At 43.7% G+C, this 13,924-nt stretch overlaps 1 non-coding gene and 1 pseudogene across 1 annotated transcript; both read right to left on the bottom strand.

The window, feature by feature from the left end:
* Positions 1-5,536: 5,536 nt before the first annotated feature.
* On the bottom strand, positions 5,537-12,832 carry LOC150066245 (COMM domain-containing protein 6 pseudogene; annotated as a pseudogene).
* LOC150066246 (U6 spliceosomal RNA) lies at positions 7,392-7,498 on the bottom strand. The gene has a single exon (XR_016534670.1). It is a non-coding gene; the product is annotated as a U6 spliceosomal RNA (small nuclear RNA).
* Positions 12,833-13,924: the final 1,092 nt, after the last annotated feature.

The raw sequence follows: 13,924 nt of genomic DNA, 5'->3' as shown, positions 1-13,924 counted from the left end.
TTCTATTTGTGTTGCTGCAAATGACATTGTCATAGCTCAAGAGTATTCTGGGGTTTGAACTGGGGCCTGGGTTTTGTCCCTGAGCTTTTATCGTTCACAGCTAGTGCACTACTATGTGAGCCACAGCTCTGCTCCCAGCTTTTTGATGAATTAGAGGCAAGAACTTAGAGGACTCTGCTGCCCACGCTGGCTTCCAATCACAGTGTTTACATCTCAGCCTCCCAAGATGGTAGGCTTGCAGGTGTGTACCATCCATGCCCTTACTCCTTCTAGCTTAGGGGTAATTAAATGGGGACAAAGAAAGAGTCTCATGTACTTTCCTGCCTCATCTGCTTTTAAACCATGCTCCTCAGATCTCAGCCTCCTTTAGGATTGTAGATAGGTATGAAGCTCCAGCTCCCAGGACCAATTACTTAATTCCTCCCTTGTCTCCCTTCCCCACTTCCATCCTCACATCAGGGAATTGCACTTGCAGCAAATACTCTACCACAGACCTTAATATATTCAACAATGCCCCTTCCACCTCCCAGAATAAGACTGGGCATGCTGACAATTCCTCCTGTCAAAGGAATGCTGTGAAGTGCTGCAATGAACAGCTTGGGAAACAAAAACAGGGATGAGAAAGTCACAAGTCCAAAGCTAGTCCAGGTAAAAGCATGAGACCCTACAAGCAAAAGGGATGGAGACATGGCTCAAGTGGTAAAGTGCTTGTCTAGCAAGCACAAGGTCAATCTCCAGTACAAGAACAAAAAGAGAAGACACAATGCCAACTTCTTTGCTTTGAACTCTTTAAAGCCTACAAGCACATATACAATGCTACTTAAACCTATGTTTTCCCAGATCAAAACTGACCAAACCACATAAACTGTCTCAATTTATGACTCAGCTTATTTGAAGCAGTCCTCACTGATGTATTAAGGAAAGTCATTTTCTCTAAACCAGAGAAAAACTGATTTGCAACAAAAGTATCAGGAAACACAGGATTACAAATACAACAACTCAAAGGAAAGATTACATTTAAATTCTAGTAGCTCCTGCTTTTTTGGGGGGAGGGGGAGGGCAGTCCTGGGGCTTTTTCAAGGCTAGCACTCTATACTACGTGAGCCACAACATCACTTCTGGCTATTTTTATGTATGTGGTACCAAGGAATCGAACCCAGGCTTTGTGCATGCTAGGCAAGCACTCTAACACTAGGCCAAACTCCCAGCCCGTAGCTCTTACTTTCTGTATCATGTTAATAGTGCCGGGGCCAGCCGGCAGCAAACCAGGGTTCGTAGATTGGGATTCCTGAAATAGGGGCAAGGACTAGGAAAAATTAAAAGAGAGACAAACAGATGGAGTTTGGGAGGACTACAGCCCAAGTCAGCAGGCCAAGAAGTCTGTGGGCTCCAGACTGTCCTGTTTATTTCAAGTTCCGACCTTAAATACTCTTCTTAAAACTAGGGAACTGCCAGAGGCTACATTCCTACAAAATAGCAAACAAGTCACATATACGATAAATGAGAAAGGATTAACATTGCTTAAAGTCATCATGATAAGAACTGATTGACATTGCTTAAAGTCATCCTGATAAGAACTGCTTGACATTGCTTAAAGTTATCCTGATAAGAGTTACTTCCTTGTGTATATAGTTGTAGGTCCAAGGTCAGGTCCAAGGTCATTGACCCCACAGTCGGTCCCCAACATCTCCCCCGTCTTTCTTTTAAAAGATGCGGACTTGCTTGTTTTAGGTTGGGTGGATCGCTGACTCTGCCTTACCCGTCATGGGGAACTTCTTCAGATCAAGCTGAAGGCCCTGTCTTAGGGTGGTCAGAGAGCATCCCCTCTTATCCCGTCCTTGTTGAAGATGTGACCATTGGACGGGTACTGGCCATAGGTGTTAATTTCTCCAGTAAAATCCTGGTCAATTTTGCCAGGTGTAATCTGTATCCCTTTAAGGGCTGAGCTACTTCGCCCTAACAGCAATCCAGCCACTCCCGGGGGAAGGGGACCGAAGACCCCCGTGGGGAGAGCTTGTGTCCCCATCTCTGGGGTCAATACTGAGCAGGTGGAGGAACAGAGGTCCAATCCTGCGCTGCCTGGGGTGGCACGGAAGAGGCTGGAGACTGATTTCGGGGGGTTGTTAGAAGATGTACTTGTGGCCGAGAAGAGGGAGGGACTGCCCCATGGTTTTGCGGGGCCAGGGGCTGGCCCCTTCTCCAGTTTCCCGAAAACGGGCGGCCATTGCGATTTGTTGCTGACTTGCAATCTTTAGCCCAGTGCTTCCCTTTACCACAGCGTGGACATGTGCCAGGTGATTTTTCTCTCTTTAACCTGGCCTGGCGTGGGCATTGCGTCATCCAATGTCCTATTTGTCCACAAGAGAAGCAACTCCCGGGGGGACTAGAATGCCGCTGACCTCTATATTTTAGAAATTCAGTAAAAGTAAGGCCTTGTATATGGGAGGGTCCAATATCAGCACACAGTGAAATAAAGTCCGTGATTCCTCCCTTATTCCTATGGGGTCTGATAGCCGCCTGACAGGCGGCGGTGGCATTTTCATAGGCTATGTGTCTAACTATAATCTTCCTTGCATTCTCATCTTGTACTAGGCAGTCTGCAGTCTCCATTAATCGAGACAAAAATTCTAGATAAGGTTCATTCGGTCCCTGTTTAACTTCTACTAGATTTTTTGTACAATTGGAATTACGTAACCTTTTCCAAGCCTCTTTTGCCGCAGCATTTATTTGTAAATAGGCCTCCTTTGCATAACCCAATTGATCTTCGGTGTTTTTATAGGTTCCCTCCCCTAACAACTGATCAAAAGTGTAAGGCAGGTTCTTAGACCTATTTGTTTCAATTTTAGCCCGACACTGTGCAGTGAACTCTGTCTCCCATAATAAGTACTCTCCCGCACTAAGGCATGCTCTGGCAAGCCGCTTCCAGTCATTTGGGCATGCAATGCCAGCACACGCGGCCTCCAATATTACTTGAGTAAAAGGGGCAGTTGGCCCATAATCAGACACCATAGTGGCCTGAGGGTCATATTTCTTTCCTACTTCTGGGGGGGCTCTCTGCTCTATCCCCATTTTAGATAGATGTAGGATTTCTTCTAACCTCCCTCTACTGGGGTCTTTTTGGGGCCATATACATTATAATAATCTTGAATTCCTTTTCCTATCCGCTGCCAGGTTTTTAGGAATTCCTCCTCTATAGACCTCGGGCATGCCTCCTCGACAAACTGTAGGAAGCTCTGAAGCACCCCTTTTTCCACGCACGTTCCGTGGGCCTCAAGTAGGCCTGTTAAGATCGGTATATATGACGTATGGCTATTAACTTGACCCATAGTTTTTACTCCTGACTATACACTCTCTTAAGATCCTCTCTTAATAGTCCTAAGATGTGTTACTCACCATAGGGGGGGTCCTTCACCTTCGTCCCAGATTTTCAGGTCCCTGTTCGGGCGCCAGTTGCCGGGGCCAGCCAGCAGCAAACCAGGGTTCGCAGATTGGGATTCCTGCAATAGGGGCAAGGACTAGGAAAAATTAAAAGAGACAAACAGATGGAGTTCGGGAGGGCTACAGCCCAAGTCCAAGAAGGCTGTGAGCTCCAGACTGCCGCCTAAGACCCCTCTTTATTTTTTGTTCCGACCTTAAATACTCTTCTTAAAACTAGGGAACTGCCAGAGGCTACATTCCTACAAAATAGTAAACAAGTCACATATAGGATAAATGAGAAAGGATTAACATTGCTTAAAGTCATCCTGATAAGAACTGATTGACATTGCTTAAAGTTATCCTGATAAGAACTGCTTGACATTGCTTAAAGTTATCCTGATAAGAACTGATTGACATTGCTTGAAGTTATCCTGAGAAGAGTTACTTCCTTGTGTATACAGCTGTGTAGGTCCAAGGTCAGGTCCAAGGTCATTGACCCCACAGTCGATCCCCAACATTATAGAAGTTCTAGACTTTCAGTCCTGGCAGTCTAAATATATTTCCTAAATCAATAGGCTTCCTAGAGTGTTCTGTATTTTACATTATTAACAATACAACTCTAGTACTGTTACACTTGGGGATTTTTGTTAGTCTTAGGGCTTAAACTTAGGGCCTGGGGGCACTGTCCATGAGCCATTCAGTTCAAGGCTAGTGCTCTACCACTTTGAGCCACAGCACCACTTTGGTTTTCTGGTGGTTAATTAGAGGTAAGAGTCTCATGAACTTTTGTGCCTGGGCTAGCTTTGAATCATGATCCTCAGATCTCAAACTCCTGAGCAACAACAATTACAAGTGTGAGCCACCAGTGCCCTGCTACTCCTGAACTTCTTTTGCTCAAGGCTAGCATTCCATCACTTCAGCCACAGCTCCACTTCTGGCTTTTTCCATTTAAGTAGTACTGAGGACTCGAATCCAAGGCTTCATGCATGCATGTGCTTTCTTACCACAAAGCCATACTCCCAGCCCCAGCTAGGAAACTTTCTACATCATCTACTGCTAAGCTCCCTGGGGAAGAAGCAGCAGCTCTTCTGCTCAACAGAAACAAAGGAGCACAAAGACTGCTTTTCCCAGCCCCTGTGTTCTGATCAGGATCTCCAGCGTGTCCTCAGAAACATGGGTCACACTGCGTAATTCCTGAATTCAAAGATGAATACATGATACAAGCAAGCCAGGAAGACTTATTCTGGAGGCTCTAACACTTCACCTCTGGCCAAGCTTCCACTGGTTATCTGAGATGGGAGTCAAAAGCCTCACAGACTCTCTTCTGCCTCTGCTGGTTTTGAACTACAAATCTCAGGAACCGGCTTCCTAAGGGAAGGATAGACACAGCCAAGCATCAAAACCACAACTGTCCTGCATTTCTAAATACTTCAGTTCTATTTTGCCTGGTACTCCCTAACTGGAAGGATGATATGAGCCAAGAACTCTGGCTTATCAACCAGCAGAGCTACACGGGCAACAGACAGCAAGGGAGATCTGAGCACGGGAGCAGGCAGGGAACTGCTTATCCTACCACTGACACTACCTGCCGCTAGCCACCTGTTTGCAGTAACAGTCAATACATTACTATGGTTTTCTGATTTATATGCATGCTTTATCTGTCAGATGATCACCACGATGTCACCAGGGCACTATGCCAAACTATTTGTCAACTCTGCCTTCAACTTTTTCATGGACCCAGCTAAGAATTTCATCCAGTGCCAGGAGCCGAGTAATGCCATGTCTAACTTTGAGCTATATCGGGTATTGTGAATTACTTTCTGCTGAGAGGCAAGACAACATGCAAGAGGCAAGGGGTAAAAGACAAGGCAAGAGGCAAGGCGCAAGACTTGATTACCATTGGGTACAAATGTGTTATTGCTTTATCACTCTCTGCTGAGACCTATAATGAGGGTAAACACGCGGACCTCCCTGTCCTGCCCACCTTTGTTCTGATAGGCTCCGGCACCCGATACTAGCTGGAGGGACTTCCTCAAGAGAGGGCTTGGAGTTCCTGCCTTGATGGAGCTCCCTGACGCATCTGATTGTCCTCCGGCGAGGGAGGACTGGGTGGGGGCGGTCAGTGGGCCTTCTCCTGTCTCAGTTCGTCCTTGTCGGGGCTGTTCTCCCTATCCCTCCTGCAGGTAGGGAGGGACCGAGGACTAAAAACCCCGACAATCCAGATAGCCAGATTGTATTATCTTCAGGTATATGAACAAAGGAAACTGTTCAACATGTCTATTTAGGTGCACAGTGTATGCCACCAGAGTCACCCCTCTTTCACCATTCTCCCTACCTACCCCATATCCCCATTTGTCTCCGAAAGTGTGCCATTTCCATTTTCACACATAGACATCGAACATTACAACTGCACGTACCTACTCTTCTCATCCTCACTTGTCCCCCCTCCCATCCAACGTCGCAATGTCAGTACCTACTATAGCCAACACATCTCAGCATCCCGATAGTCATCTTGGTAACTGTTATGTGTATATATATATATATATACACACACACATTATATATATATATATATACACACACACATATACACACATATATATGAATATACATATATATACACACATATATATAATGCAACACACACATACCCCATATGTGTTTTCATGCTTATATTTTAAGTGTAAAAGCCACATAAAAGAAAACATATATCCTTTTGCCTTTCTGAGCCTGGCTTACTTCACTTAAGTTTTTCCAGGTCCATCTATTTCCCTGCAAATGACAATTTAATTTTTTCCTGATCAAAAAGTGTGTACGTTAGCCGAGTGCAGTGGATCACTCGTGTAATCCTAGCTACTCAGAAGGCTGAGATCTGAGGATCGTGGTTCAAAACCAGCCTGGGTACTACAGACTGAGACTCCTATCTGCAAATAACCACTAGAAAACTGGAAGGGTGCTGTGGCTCAAGGGGTAGGGGAGTAGCCTTTAGCTGAAGAGCTCAGGGACAGTGCCCAGGCCCAGGGTTCAAGCCCCAGAATCGACAAAAAAAAAAGTTTGGCCTAGTGATAGTGTACTTGCCTAGCATGCACAAAGACCAGGGTTCGATTCCTCAGTACTACATACATAGAAAAGCCAGAAGTAGTGCTGTGGTTCAAGTGGCAGAGCACTAGCCTTAAGGATAAAGAAAGCCCAAGGACAGTGCTTAGCCCCCGAGTTCAAGCCCCAGGACTGGCAAAAAAAAAAAAAGAATAAAATCATGTTTGAGGTAAGCCAAGCTCAGAGATATAAACAACATTTTTTTCTCTCGTGTGCAAAAGCGATACCTAGTATGAATTTGAGCATAGAGCATCATACAGAACCCTAGGCATGCAAAACACAGTGAGACGAAGGAAGAGGAAGACACGCTTAGGGGAGAGGCTCTCAAGGTGCAATGTCTGTGCCTGTCATCATGTCATCATATATAAAATAATTTATCAAAATAAACGCTAGGAAATGGAAACAAGGTGGGTATTTCTGTTGCTGTTTTTGTTTCTTATCTGTCTTTGGGAGGGTAATGGGGTCACAGAAAGAGGGACAAAGGTTGAACAAATACAACCATGGCACTCACTAGACACTGGGGAAAATGAACCATACAACTTGTGGTTAGGGACAGGAGGGAAAAACTGGGAATGAGGCAAAGGGAGACATTGTCACCGACTTGTGTAACTGTAACCCCTCTACACATGACCTTTATTTAAAAAGAATGTGGAATACAACACTCACACACACTTTCTTGCTCCATTCCCCACTGTGGACTGTGCTTCAGTGAACACAGGCGTGATGAAAAATGACTGCATCACCACACACACAGCCAGTGGCCCTGAGACCTATCACCAGTGCCACTGTGACTGCCATGGCTGTATTACTCGCCCCCCCCCCCTTGTTTTAGAACAATAAACACCTTTATTACATGAGCTAAGGATGGTAGATGACTTAAAAATATGGAACGCTTCACGAATTTGCGTGTCATCCTTGCGCAGGGGCCACGCTAATCTTCTCTGTATCGTTCCAATTTTAGTATATGTGCTGCCGAAGTGAGCACTGTATTACTCCCTTTAAGGGAAAGGTATTAACCACAAAGAACATGCAACGGTCAAGTCAGTTCATGAGCCCTGGACTTTGGCCTCAAAAGTCATTTTGAAGCCCTCTAGGCAGTTACCTGGAGGAAATGTAATCTCCTGGAAAGCGGTGGTCTTCTCTAGACCCTGTGGAAAGTCCTGGCAATATGCCCAGCAGCAGATGGCCACATGTGCTACAGCCTTTCTACAAAGCAAAGGCAGAACTGTCAGTTCCAGGCCAGCATCAACTACACAGCAAAAACAAACTAGAATACAGAATTGGAAGAAGGGTGAGCAAATGCTAACAGTGGGTACTCACTAGCTACTATACGGAAGATGCACTATACAGCATGTCGGTGGGGATGGGAGGGGAAAACTGGGAGTGAGTGAAGGGTGACATTGTCCAGAACAGAAATATACTCTTTGCCTGATTTATGGAACTGTAATCCTTCTGTTTATCACCTTTATAACAACAATTTTTTTTAATTGGACTTTTTACCTTTCAGATTCAATTTAGGTTTTTTTTTGTTTGTTTGTTTGTTTGTTTTGCCAGTTCTGGGGCTTGAACTCAGCTGGGGCAATGAACCTAGGCTTCTTTTGCTCAAGATTTACACTCTATCAATTGAGTCCATGAAACTCATCTCCAATTAATTAGCAAAAAGCTAGAAGAGGAGGTGTAGAGTAGCTCAAATGGCATAGCTCAAGTGGTAGAGTGCATGCCTTGAGGGCTCTGAACTCAAGCCTCAGACACAGCACAAAAGGGAAAGGAGAGGGGAAAACGGAACAACTCTCAGCTAATATGATAATTCCCCAAAGATTCCACCAAATCTGATCTGACGGGAAATATAAATTTAGAATTCCACCACAGTATTCGTTTTTTGTCACCATGATAAGTCGTTACATTACCTTCCTAAGGAGGGAAGCTAGGTGATAGTGGTTCATGCCAATAATCCTAGCCACTCAGTAGGCTGAGATCTGAGGAGCCTGGTTTGAAATTGGCCCAGACAGGAAACTCTAAGAGACTTTTGATCTCTAATAAACTACCCAAACGTCAGAGGTGGAGCTGTGGCTCTACTGATACAGTGATAACTAGCCTTGAGGGGTGAAAAAAAAAGCTCATGAGGGCCAGGAGTTTGGCCTAGTGGTTAAAGTGCTTGCCTAGCATGCATGAAGACCCGGGTTCGATTCCTTGGTACCACATACATAGAAAAAAGCCAGAAGTGGTGTTGAGGCTCAAGTGGTAGAGCTCTAGCCTTGAGAAAACCCAAGGACAGTGCTCAGGCCCTGAGCTCAAGCCCAGGACTGGCAAAGACAAAAAAAAAGAAACAAACAAAAAGCTCATGAACAGCACCAGATCTGGACTTCAACCTATAGCAGCACCAAAAGAAAATTACGTACATATTTTGGTTCATGGTTTCAGAGGATCTGGCCAGCTTGTTTCTGAGTCATAGTGAGCAGAAGATCATTAACCAAATAGTGAAGAAGCTAAGAGGTTTCTCATTGCAGGCAGAGAGGAAAAAAAAAAAAAGAGATCAGGGCACGATGGCTAACTACCTCAACACAGCTCAGTGATCCATTTCCTCCAAGATGTCCTACCTCTTAAGTAGGCACAACAGCTGGGGACACATCTTTAAGATGCAATTGGTTGACCTTACGGAGGACATTTCATATTCAAATTATAACAACTAGTAACCAACCAATCACCCACAAAGAAATGATTGGGTCCAGAGGATATCTCTATAATAGCATAGTAAGATTAAAGAATTAAAACCAAGCCAGGCATGGTGGCTCACGGCTGTAATCCGAGCTACTCAGGAGGCTGAGATCTGAGAATCAGTTCAAAACCAGCCTGGGCACTAAAAAGTCTATGAGACTCTTATCTCCAATTAACCACCAGAAAATTGGAAGTAGCACTGTGGCTCAAGAGGTAGGGCGGTAGCCTTGAGCTGAAGAGAAGAGCTCAGGGACAGCACCAAGGCAGAGTTAAAGCCCCACAACTAACAACAAAAAAGAAAACCAATTCCATAGGCCAGGTGTGGTATTCCACACCAGTAAATTCATCAGCTTTGGAAGGCTGAGGCAGGAAGATCAGGAGCTTAAGAACAACTTGGACTGCAGAGTAAAATGCTAACTGTACACAAGCTGTTCCAGAAACAAAAGACTGGGAAACTATCCTACTGAATTCTATGTGATCAGTACTACCCTAATCCCAAAGCAGAAATAAAAATACACTGCAGGTCAATCTCTTATGACATAAAATGTTTATTTTTATAGGTATTTAACCTCAAATGCATGCATACACAACAGGGTTAATAACTTAAAATATCCGTTTATGTGGCCAGTGGTTCTTGATGTCACCTCCCCCATCTTTCTCTCTCCTTTAATCCCCACTCATTTAACATTTTCCACTTCCGTTACCATACATACATTGTTCTGGTTGCATTTGGCTTGCTCCTCTTTCCATTCATCCACTTCCTCTCAGAAATATAAATCTTGGGTCTGGGAGTTTGGCCTAGTGGTTAAAGTGCTTGCCTAGCATGCATGAAGACCCGGGTTCGATTCCAAGGTACCACATACATAGAAAAAAGCCAGAAGTGGTGCTGAGGCTCAAGTGGTAGAGCTCTAGCCTTGAGAAAATCCAAGGACAGTGCTCAAGCCCTGAGTTCAAGCCCAGGACTAGCAAAAATAAAGTAAAATAAAAATAAATCTTTCAACGATGAGTAATTAAAAAAGAAATATAAATCTTTAAAGAAAATACTAGCAAGCAAAATCTAATAGCAAGTTCAAGTCACATGGATGTAATTAAACACTACAAATTAAAGAATGCAAGGTTGGCTCAGTACCAAAAAATTAATGTAATAGTAACAGAAGATTTCATAGAAAGGACAAAAATCACATGATTTCAAGAAAGCATGAAAAAAAAAAAAAACCAACACTTTTCTAATAAAACAATCTAAACATAACTTTTACTTGGTAACAACTGAGACTTAAGATTGAAGGGATTAGGAAGGAAAGAATGTCCCTCCCTGCATCATAAGATGTAAGATTCACACATCTTTATAGCAGAAATATAAAACTAGCTGGCTCACATCCATTAATACTAGCAACTCAGAGGAGGGTGAGCTCTTAAGAGTCATGGTTCAAAGCCAGCCCAGGCAGCAAAGTCTGAGATTCATTTCTCCACTAAACTATCAAAAAAGCCAGAACTGGAGCTGTGGCTCAAGAGGTAAAGTGCCTACCTTGAACAAGAGAAGCTCAGGGATAGTGCCCAGACCCTGAATTCAAGCCCTAGGATTGCCCTCCCCCCTCAAAAGGGACAATATTTACCTTAAAAAAAAATAAGTTTGAGAGCATAGCCTAGTGGCAGAGTGCTCACCTCGTATGCATGAGGCTCTGGGTTCAATTCCTCAATACCACACACACAGAAAAAGCCAGAAGTGATGCTGTGGCTAAAGTGAGAGAGCTAGCCTTAAGCAAAATGTATCCAAACAGTGCTCAGGCCCGAGTTCAAGCCCCCGGACTGGCCAAAAATAAAAAAATAAAAAATTAGCTGGGCATGGTGACTCTTATCCCCAATTAACCATCAGAAAACCGGAAGTGGTATTGTGGCTCAAGGGGTAGGGTGGTAGCCTTGACCTGAAGAGCTCAGAGACAGCGCCCAGGCCCAGAGTTCAAGCCCTAGGACTGACAAGAAAATAAAGAGGCCTAGTGGTAGAGTACTTGCCTAGCATGCATGAAGCCCTGGGTTCGATTCCTTAGTACCACATACACAAAAAGGCCAGAAGTGGTGCTGTGGGTCAAATGGTAGAGCCTTGAGAAAACCCAAGGACAGTGCCCAAGCCCTGAGTCAAAACCCAAACAATTCCAGAGTGGTACTGGTACTACTGTGTGTGTGTGTGTGCAGAGGATTTCATGTTCTTGCTTGTTCTACCACTTCAGTTGCATCTCCAATTCCAGGATTTATTAATTTATGAAACCACAATCACAATGTAGCATGTCACACAATGGGTTAAAGAAGGGAATAAAGCACATGTGATACAAACTAAATGAACACTGGAAACATCGTGTTATCACAGAGAATAGCATGTATTATAGAATTTCAAATCACACATGTTCAGATTGTGCAAACCCAAAGACAGAAACTTAACAGCTGCCCAAGAGATGAATTGAGGAAGTGTAGCTACAGCTCAAGTGGTAAGCAAGTCTTGAGTGTAAAAATGCCAACTTAGTAAGTTTAAGCACTAGCACTTGCACTCAAAAGCAGAAAAGAAAACAGTTGCTTGAGGGAAGATCAGATTTACAACTGAGTATAGCAACTTCTGTTGGGATTAAGAAAGTGTCCTTAAATTGGTAATAGTGGAGGTTGGTGAACTGTCAATATACCAAGACTGAATTGTACACAGGAATAAATAATGGGAGTACAAGTGGTATGTATTTGTATTTGTAGGTGTCCTCTCTCCACTGCAATTACATTTTTCTGCTGTTAGCACAGGAGGAAGGGAGCATGCTCTGCGCAGCCTACAGCTGATTGTCAGAAATCTGGAGATGCCAAGGAAACCCAATGGAGAATGTATTTGTGCCACTAGAAATGAAGACGGCTGACACATTCTTTGGGAGTATCAGATAACATTTCATAAGCCCCACTTCACCTCAGGAACACAAAACAATCAGTCTTAACTTCATAAAAAGAACGTTGTCTGGAGAATGGTGGTTGAATCCCAAGTGACAGTGCTAACATTGAGAAGAAAAATACTTGGAGGCACAGCTCTATTTCTGGTTTTCTGATGATTAATTAGATATGAGTCTAATGGACTCTCCTGCCTAGGCTGGCCTTGAACTGCAATCCTCAGATCCCAGCCTCCTGAATAGCTAGGATTACAGGGAGGAGCCACTAGTGCCTGGCTTGAAGGAATCCTTTTTTTTTTTTCTAATTCCTGTTTATCTTATTGAAAAATAGAAAGTGATATTTATCAAGAAAATAGCATCTGATCCATATGTATTTCTTTTGCAGAAAGTTGGATCCATAACTTTCAAATGATTTATCAACCAAACAGTTTCACACAGCTCAATAACAGCAGCAATTTCCTTGAACTGTCTAAAAATTCTGAAACCGTGGAATTGTCACTTCAAAGGACCTGTTCTTTACTTGGCCAAAATGATCAGCCACTTTCAGCATTATGCAACATGAGGATACTTTAAGTGCAGCTGTTGCTCAGGCTGAGCTCATGGCCATACGGAATTTCCACTCAATCTGTAAGCTGGCTGGTGACTTCAGATTTAGCGTCTAAGATGGGCACACTGGCTCCAGACACCTCCATGGAGCCAGCACAGAAGCCTTAAAAGAATACTTTCTTTTTGCCAGTCCTGGGCTTGAGCTCAGGGCCTGAGTGCACCGTCCCTGGACTTTCTCAAGGATAGAGCTCTAGCACTTGAGCCTGAGAACCACTTCCGGCTTTTTTTTCCTATGTATGTAGTACTAAGGAATTGAACCCAGGTCTTGGTGGATGCTAGGCAAGTACTCACTACGCCAAACTCCTGGCCCTGAAAGAAAGAATACTTTCTAACTGATCTTGTGCTCCCCATTTGCAAATCTACTGTGCCAAAATAAAAATTGTCTATTATCATTAGCTCACTTATGACTTATTGTTTGCAGAAGTCATCCAAAAAGTTAACAGCCAGCTCCTGAACAGGTGTCTTATGCCAGTAATCTTGAGATCGAATAGAAGACTCCAGTTAATCAGCAAAAAGCCAGAGGTAGAGGTATGGCTCAAGTAAAATTCCACATAGAAAACAATAGATCCTTAAAACTTTCCCATTCAGATCCTGGATCCACTCACATCAAAAGGCATGAACTTTTTGTTATGTCATCTGTGAATTCTGCACTGAAGCTTTAAAAATCTCACGTATTTTAAAAATCATCCTTAAAATGGCCACGAGTTTAGCCTAGTGGTAGAGTGCTTGCCTAGTCTGAACAAATAGCTGGGTCTGATTCTTTGGTACCACATACATAGAAAAAGCTGGAAGTGGTACTATTATTCAAGTGGTAGGGTTCTAGCCTTGAGAAAAACCAAGGACAGTGCTCAAGCGTCAGGACCGGCCAAAAAAAATTTTCTCTAAAATTGCTTGTTGGGTGCCAGTGGCTTACACCTGTAATCCTAACTATTCAGGAGGCTGAGATCCGAGGATCAAGGTTCAAAGTCAACCCAGGCAAGAAAGTCCCTGAGACTTATCTACAATAAACTCAGGAAAAGCCAGAAGTGGTGCTATGGCTCAAGTGGTAACCTTGAGCACAAAGAGGCTCAGGGATAGCATCCAGGCCATGAGTTCAAAGCCCAGAATTGGCACCAAAAAAAAATGAGAAAAAATTTGCTTATAGTTTTTTGTTCTCAATCAGGATTTGAACGCAGTAC

This window comes from Megascapheus bottae, chromosome 2, assembly GCF_031878675.1.
Source record: "Megascapheus bottae isolate mThoBot1 chromosome 2, mThoBot2.hap1, whole genome shotgun sequence".
NCBI classification, from domain to species: domain Eukaryota; kingdom Metazoa; phylum Chordata; class Mammalia; order Rodentia; family Geomyidae; genus Megascapheus; species Megascapheus bottae.
The sequence above is the reverse complement of the archived record's forward strand: the minus strand, read 5'-3'. Positions and strand labels throughout refer to the sequence as shown.